Genomic DNA, 7,363 nt, shown 5'->3' with positions numbered 1-7,363 from the left:
TACTGGGCAAGGCTAATGCACGTGCATCTAACGCAGCAGTTAGATGCAATAGCTGGCCTTAGGGTCTTTGTTGAGAGCTATATTGTTGTTAGACGATTTATGCTATCTGAACGTAAGGACGGGTTATCTGATCTCATCACAATAAAATTATTATTTAATGCCCTGACGTCACCTTGATGACGTCACTAGATCAGCACCGAGTCGTTCGACAGCATTTCTTTTGCGCTCGAGTTTGTTTCACTTCATACACGTGGAAAGTGAAACCCCATTCTGTGATAAGTTAGAAGCAGGTTAATATACGAAGAAGCTTATTAAACAAAGGGTGCATCTATGATTTCTTAAGCATAATAAGAATACTATCAACAATAGATTAATATACATTTAAATTGCTCCAATGCATTCATGCACTGATGTATACCGTGTGTGAAACTAGAGTGTCTATATATTAACATGTTATTTACGAGCAGAAATGTTGTTTCGTTTAAAACTTTCGCGTCGAATTTAGTTCAGTAGAGTATATCTAGAGGACAAAACCGAGAAACTGCCTTTATTCAACTTAATAAATAGCAAATACAAAGCTTTAAATGTCCATCAAAGAGTTCAGTTCACCTCTCATTATATAAATTAACATTGAAATAAATTACCTGACGACATACCTCCCGTTGACCAGGTCACTTGTTGTTAAGATTCTGTTGTTACGCGAGAAGTGTTGTCACTCTCCGTGTATTGTCCGTTGAGTATTCCCGCACCGGGACGAGGCAAGCTGGTTTGCTTTGTTTAACATTGAGCCCCCACCCACCCCCATCCCACCCACCCAACCTCTACCCCCACCCCCTCCACCACCCACACGCTTCCCTTAAATCCTGAATACCATCTAAGTTTTCACTCTGAGTCTCATTGCTCACCCCTGATTCCCGAATACTACTTAACACACATCTTAAAACCATTAAGAAAAGGATTCGATTTGAAGTTAATTACTCAAACATATCGAATATATATAATATTAAAGGACAATTTTGCGTACAAAGATTTTAAAGATTTGCGTTTTAAAGATCGAAAATGCGTACGGAATAAGATTTTATTTGCGTCCTGCGTGCTAAACTGTATCGTGTCCAGAATATCCTTTAAGTAGACAACCCCAACCCCCCAAATCCCGCGTTGACCGAAAGGGGGTTGCACGCCTAAGTAATATATCTATATATATGATATATATAGGAGGACCTTGCGTTAAGAACACAATACGTTGCCTCATGCCTAATACCCCATAATGGCTGCTTCTATTTGTGAAAACATAACACTAGAATATGCACAGAAAAATAATAAACATTCAGAGTTTGTGTTTTTTTACTGAAATATAACGTTCACCGGTTATCTGAATTAGCTATAAAATAACATATATATATAGTATAAGTATGCTGTCCCGTATACATATTAATTTGAACTTGTGTAGTGTAATATTATTTTGTTAGGTTTAATATTCTGCCCACGATAATGTGGGAGAGCATATATCTGTGTTCATACTTTCAACATTTATTATAAAAAACGACGATTTCACTCATATCCATGGGTCACAATTTAATGCATGCATAACACTTTCATGGAATGTCATAACTGGTATATTGATGGGAAATCTTGACCCAGTGCATTGATAACATGGACAGAAACTTACATAGTCCCATATTTACAGATGAGATTTGTTTGTTGAAAGACGTATATAGATACACTTGGCATTGCGCAAGGGCCTGATGGCTAAAGGTCGAGCACTCTCTACTCATGGCAGAAGGTCGTTCACATGTGATGTCGAATTACTTGGCCTTGCTTGCGCGGCGCACATCGCCAAAGGCTATCGATGCGGGCTACCCATCCTATCTATATACGTCTTTGGTTTGTTTAACGCCAAAGGGGGTCCAAAATACAAAATCCTCTCTCAGATAATTTTACTGCCTTCAACATACTACATTTGGTTTTCGAAAGGGGAGTCTGTTTAAAGCGTCAATAAACAACTGGAGGCAAATTACACCTCGAATTTACAATAGTAACACAGTGATTGAAGTGGATATATTCTGTACATGTACAGAGCCCACTTTTGTTATTTATCGAGTAAAATGATGTCACATGACTTGCTAAAAGATGTCTAACGGTCGAAATGTGATTAACGAACGAAGGATATAACGAACTATAAAATTAGTGGTCCTTTTGAGTGGTTTACTGTATATTGTTTCTTATGAAACTCTTAAAATGTTACTGCTTTGTGTTCGTGAATGCACGTTCCATGTAACTAAACAAAATCAGATACCCGTGCTGGGGGTTTCCCCAACGTTCAAGACCTGGGGTTTCCTCCCACATACAGCTGACACGCCGTGATGTAACGGGAATGGTGTTCAGAGCGGCGTTAAGACTGACTGACTGACTGACTGACTGACTCACTCATTCACTTTGCGACTAATGATTCGCTCCGAACCATCCTCTGTACCGTAGTTTAAACGTTCTTATACATGTATATGCTTCTGTTTAGGGGGACTTTAGCGGGCACTTTATGTAACTCATACAGTCCCCGGCGTTCAATCGAAACCCGGCGTTTGTTGTTTTCAGATAACCCCTACCCCGGCATTTTATACGATAGTTGATGTCTTCACTGTTATATTCATCATGCATGAGGTGTACATATATCCTGTGTTGGGGCCGTTTTGTGGTCATGTGATCCGTTCTCCACATAAAGCTGCACCCATCCATCTCTGTCAAGGGTCACGTCGTTATACTATAATAGCATTTTGAAAAATATTAAAAAAATAAAACATAATCTTAAGCATTTCAGTTTGAATATTGCTAAACATCTGAACACATGAATGTTTTCCCTTTGTCGTATAACGGTAAACCGCCTCCATTGCCTAGTGGTAGAGCGTCTGCCTGGAGAGCGGATTGTCGAGGGTTCGATCCCCGGCCGTGTCATATGTACCAAGAGACGTTTAAAATGTTACTTGTTACCCCGCCTGGCGCCCGACAATAAGGGGCTAAAACAAGGAGTGGCTGGATTGGAGTCAGTAAATTGTATCTGAGTGGGTTATCCATGTGAAACTTCAGCATGGGCCAGCACCATAAAACCTGTCTAGTACAAGCAGCCTCTCTCTCTCTCTCTCTCTCTCTCTCTCTCTCTCTCTCTCTCCCTCTCTCTCTCTCTCTCTCTCTCTCTCTCTCACACACACACACCTCACCTATAAGGGTTATTGCATAAGAGAGGACTGTATTTAAAAAAATGATAGTCAAAGTCAGTCTCCCAGACCCTAGAGGACAAATAAAAAAGGAATCCAACTCAAGTCTAGAATGATTAAGCAAGTCTAGATTGCCTCAGTTCCAGCCTAAAATTAAGCAATGTTCTGGCTCCCATTTGGATATTATTTCTTATTTGTAGATATATCTGTTTGAATAAGATAACTTTATTTCCGGGACTATATGTTAGTATTACACACACACCATCGACCTTCGCTTGGTTGTGTTGGCAGTGATAGAAATTGGCACTAGTCCTGTATAGGTAGTCCTTGCCAAACTGCCCAATATCATAAGGACCAGTAAAAATTTGCCCTTTTTAAGGGTTTTGCTGAATGTTATCATTATAAGGATTACAGGACGAAACTGTTAGTTTCAAGCGCTGGTTGAGCTCTCAAACCAGATAATTTCCGCTGCACACACACACACACACATATATATATACTTTACATTCATATGATTCTGAAATGTTGGAGATTCAAACGGGTCAGTACTACACAATTGAAAAGGTTCTAGTCGGTGAAAATGTCCTATACAGAACACACAGTGGGTGTTCAGACGTCTGTAGAAATTGATTTATGGTGAATTGAGAAATCCCATATTGTTAACAATATAGGTCGTGGTTGACTGAACACCGCTTACTCAAGAAAACATATGCATAAAGACGGGTTCACACCGATTTCCTTCCTAGATCATTGTGAGCAACTCGCATGTTGTCAAACTGTTTTTACAAAAGTTCGCCTAAGAACTACGGAAGCCTTTTAGGGCCCTTTGGGTTTTTTCGTTTTTTCTTTAAATTTCAATATACAAAGTTAAAATTTCAAGATGTTATGTTGAAATTTCATAATACATACTAAGTTAAAATTTCAAGATAACAGGTTGAAATTTCAACTTTTGTATCTTGAAATTTCAACACAGCATCTTAAAATTTGAACTTAGTATCTTGAAATTTCAAACTCTAATCTTAAAAGTTGAACTTATTATGCTTGTATCTTGACATTTCCACATAACATCTTGAAATTTCAAGAAAAAAAGAAAGACACATATGGCCCTAAAAGGCTTCCGTAAAGAACGAACTCTCTAACTAATTTCCTAAAATCATTATGACACACATGCTCGAGTAATAATCTCCATGTAACAGTCTACTGTATACCTTAACATCTTGAGGAACATCATAAACCCGCAAATCGCCCGACTGTGTTATATGAAGTACGTACACGGAAATGGCGAATATTTTACTCTGTTGTGTCCCCGTTGGGACCCGGGACAGATAAACAAGAATGTGTCCTCACTACCCCATTGCTGGTCGTGAAATGCGACCGATTTGGGCAGCCTGTTTGCCGTGGACTGCGACCCTGTAACGACAGACGAAGGGATTCTGGTGGTTGAGGGCGACTGAGCGACAATAGTGCTCCTTAGTCCAACACACCGCTACGACCCTATAGCTTTGCCTGGTCGGGCGGTAGAATGGGCCCGATTCTATCAATCGGCTGGTTATGTCATAAACTATTTCGCACAAACATTTGGTACTAAAAATAAATCTATTCAAAATGTCTAATATATATGAACGAATCTATAAAACTTGCTTAGAGCCCTATGCCCAGAAGGCAGTAGGTCATGGGCCAATCTGGTGATGCTGACCTCTGCTGAATTCTCTACGTCTCCAGTTGATTGTCATGGGCCTGACATTTAATTTCGTAGATAGTTATAGCTTTTCGCGTCTAATTTGCTGGAGTATACCACCCCATTATCCTCGGTCTTTGCAGCTTGGAGATCCGCTGCAGCATATGACTGTCCTTGTAGACACTCCATGGTGGGTGGGGAAAAGGCGTGCTGAATCTCTTTCCTTTCGACACCCTGGTTCAATATTGAGTCTGACAATTCACCTGACGAAAATACCACCAGGCGATCTGACTTTTGGCCACGTTTTTGATTATCGAAGCTTGTGACAAAGCCAAAAGTATCGCTGCTATCTGCGGAGAGGTTACAAATGTCACCAAGCCTCGTTCCGGTTCTCTTCTTGTGGAATGTGCACGGAGACAGCAATCTATCAATCTTCTGAAATTAAAAGAGTTTTTAAATATCAAGGTTTCTGTCTCTGAACACAGGGCACTGAACTAATGCAAGGGAATTGTCCGCGACAGGACTCGCTGCCAGTCTGGCATGACCGAGGATGAAATCACCAAAGAACTTGCCCAACAATCTGTCACAGCTCTCAAACGATTTTCTGTAAAAAAGGATGGTGTTGTAGAGACCAACACCTATCGCTTCACTTTCGCCCGCTCTAAAATTTCAAAATCAATCAAAGCCGGCTACTGTAGAATTGGAGTGGAGGTGTACATCCCAAATCCACTCCGGTGCTACACCTGCCAAGCGTTTGGACATGGATCCAGGTCCTGCCAGGCCTCTGCTGTTTGTTACCACTGCGGTGACAAACACGAGGCCACTGACTGCAGGAAGGATGTGAAGTGTGCAAACTGCGGTGGGAACCATATGGCCTTGTCTAATTCTGCCCTGTGTGGAAACGCCAATCACCAAATGAAGGTCAAAGTTGAACACAATGTCTCCTCCCATGAAGCAAAACAGAGGGTTGTTGGTGCTACTGTAACGACCTCTGTCATTTCTTATTCTGCTGCTGTCTCTCGTCCTCCTATCACCACTACCTCTATCGACTGCCAGACTGAACTGACATGGGTCAAGTTTGTCCAGCCACTATCTACTGCTTCACTCGTTAGGCCAACTGTGACACCTTCGTCTGTGACTCCTCCCAAACGCCAAACTGTAAAAAATGTTGAGTCTCAGACTCCTAAACCAAAACCAGAACCAGAACCAATTAAACTTTCAAACAGGGAAAAGAAATTATTGAAAAAGAAGCAGCAGAAAGAACAGCCGCAAACACCAAAGGCCACCTCTCCTTTAGAGGTCTCAGTAGAGGTCCATAACTCCTTTGTCCTCTGGACATGGAGGTTACTCCATCTGCACACGAAACTGATAGGAGTATTACAAAGTCTTCCTCACTTCCGCGTGACATTTCTCCTGTGGAAGCACCACCATGAATCCACAACACAACATACAATGGAATTGCAGAGGTCTTAAGAAGAATTTTAATGAATCACAACTTTTAATTCAAAATTTGAAACCGTCAGCTTTTTGTCTCAAAGAAACTTACCTAAAAACACAGATGTATTTGATATCCGTCAGTACAGCTCTTACCACTCGTTTTCCCCTCCCGGTGATAAAGCTACAGGGGGTTCTTCTATCCTGGTGTAGCAGGGCATAATCCATAGTCCTGTTCCACTCAACACTACTCTACAAGCTGTTGCTGTCCGTGTTACTTTAAACATGGTGTTTACAGGTAATCCTATCAATAATCGATGTAACTATCATCAACCAGTGTTTTTAAGCCAACTCATTGCTGAATATTTTTTAATATTGGTTAGTTTTGCGCACAACCACCAGCAGCTAAAGTGATGACGTAAATCTTGCTGGTGTATCATGCAGGAAGCAGAGGAACTGTAAGTCCCCAGCGAGGTGGCCTAGCTTTGGTTACTGGTTGCCTGTAGCCCGTGTTTGAAAACTGTATACATCATATTGTAATGCTCAAATATGTTTCATAAATTGTTTCTAAATATAGTATGCTCAAATATGTTTCACAACTTGTTTTTAAATAAAACTAAAATTTAAAAATAAATAACTAAATTGTAAATATATTAACTTGGCCTCCTCGCTACATGGCAGAAATAATGGCGATGCGACGTTAAATTTTAACTCACTCACACTTCTCTGTTGTGCCCCCGCTGTGTCTCGCGCTATCAATCGCAGGTTTGTCCGGTCCAGACTTGATCACGGCCAATCTGACGGTGACACTGTTGAATGCGGCGTGACACAACACCCACCCACTCATTTTACTCTCACGCTGTGTATGTGCGACTGTGCGTACATAAATTTATGCTCTATTTTTTTCAAATAATTAACTTATTTATTCATCTTGATTGTTTTCGTTTGGTACTCTTTGTTAGTGTTTCATATTGTTAGTGTTTCATATTGCTAAAAACACTGAGTAAGATTACACTTCAATAAAATTATAAAAATGAAAGAA

The sequence above is a fragment of the Haliotis cracherodii genome, unplaced genomic scaffold (assembly GCF_022045235.1).
Source record: "Haliotis cracherodii isolate W230 unplaced genomic scaffold, xgHalCrac1.p SCAF_11, whole genome shotgun sequence".
NCBI classification, from domain to species: Eukaryota; Metazoa; Mollusca; class Gastropoda; order Lepetellida; family Haliotidae; genus Haliotis; species Haliotis cracherodii.
Note: the sequence above shows the minus strand (reverse complement) of the source record.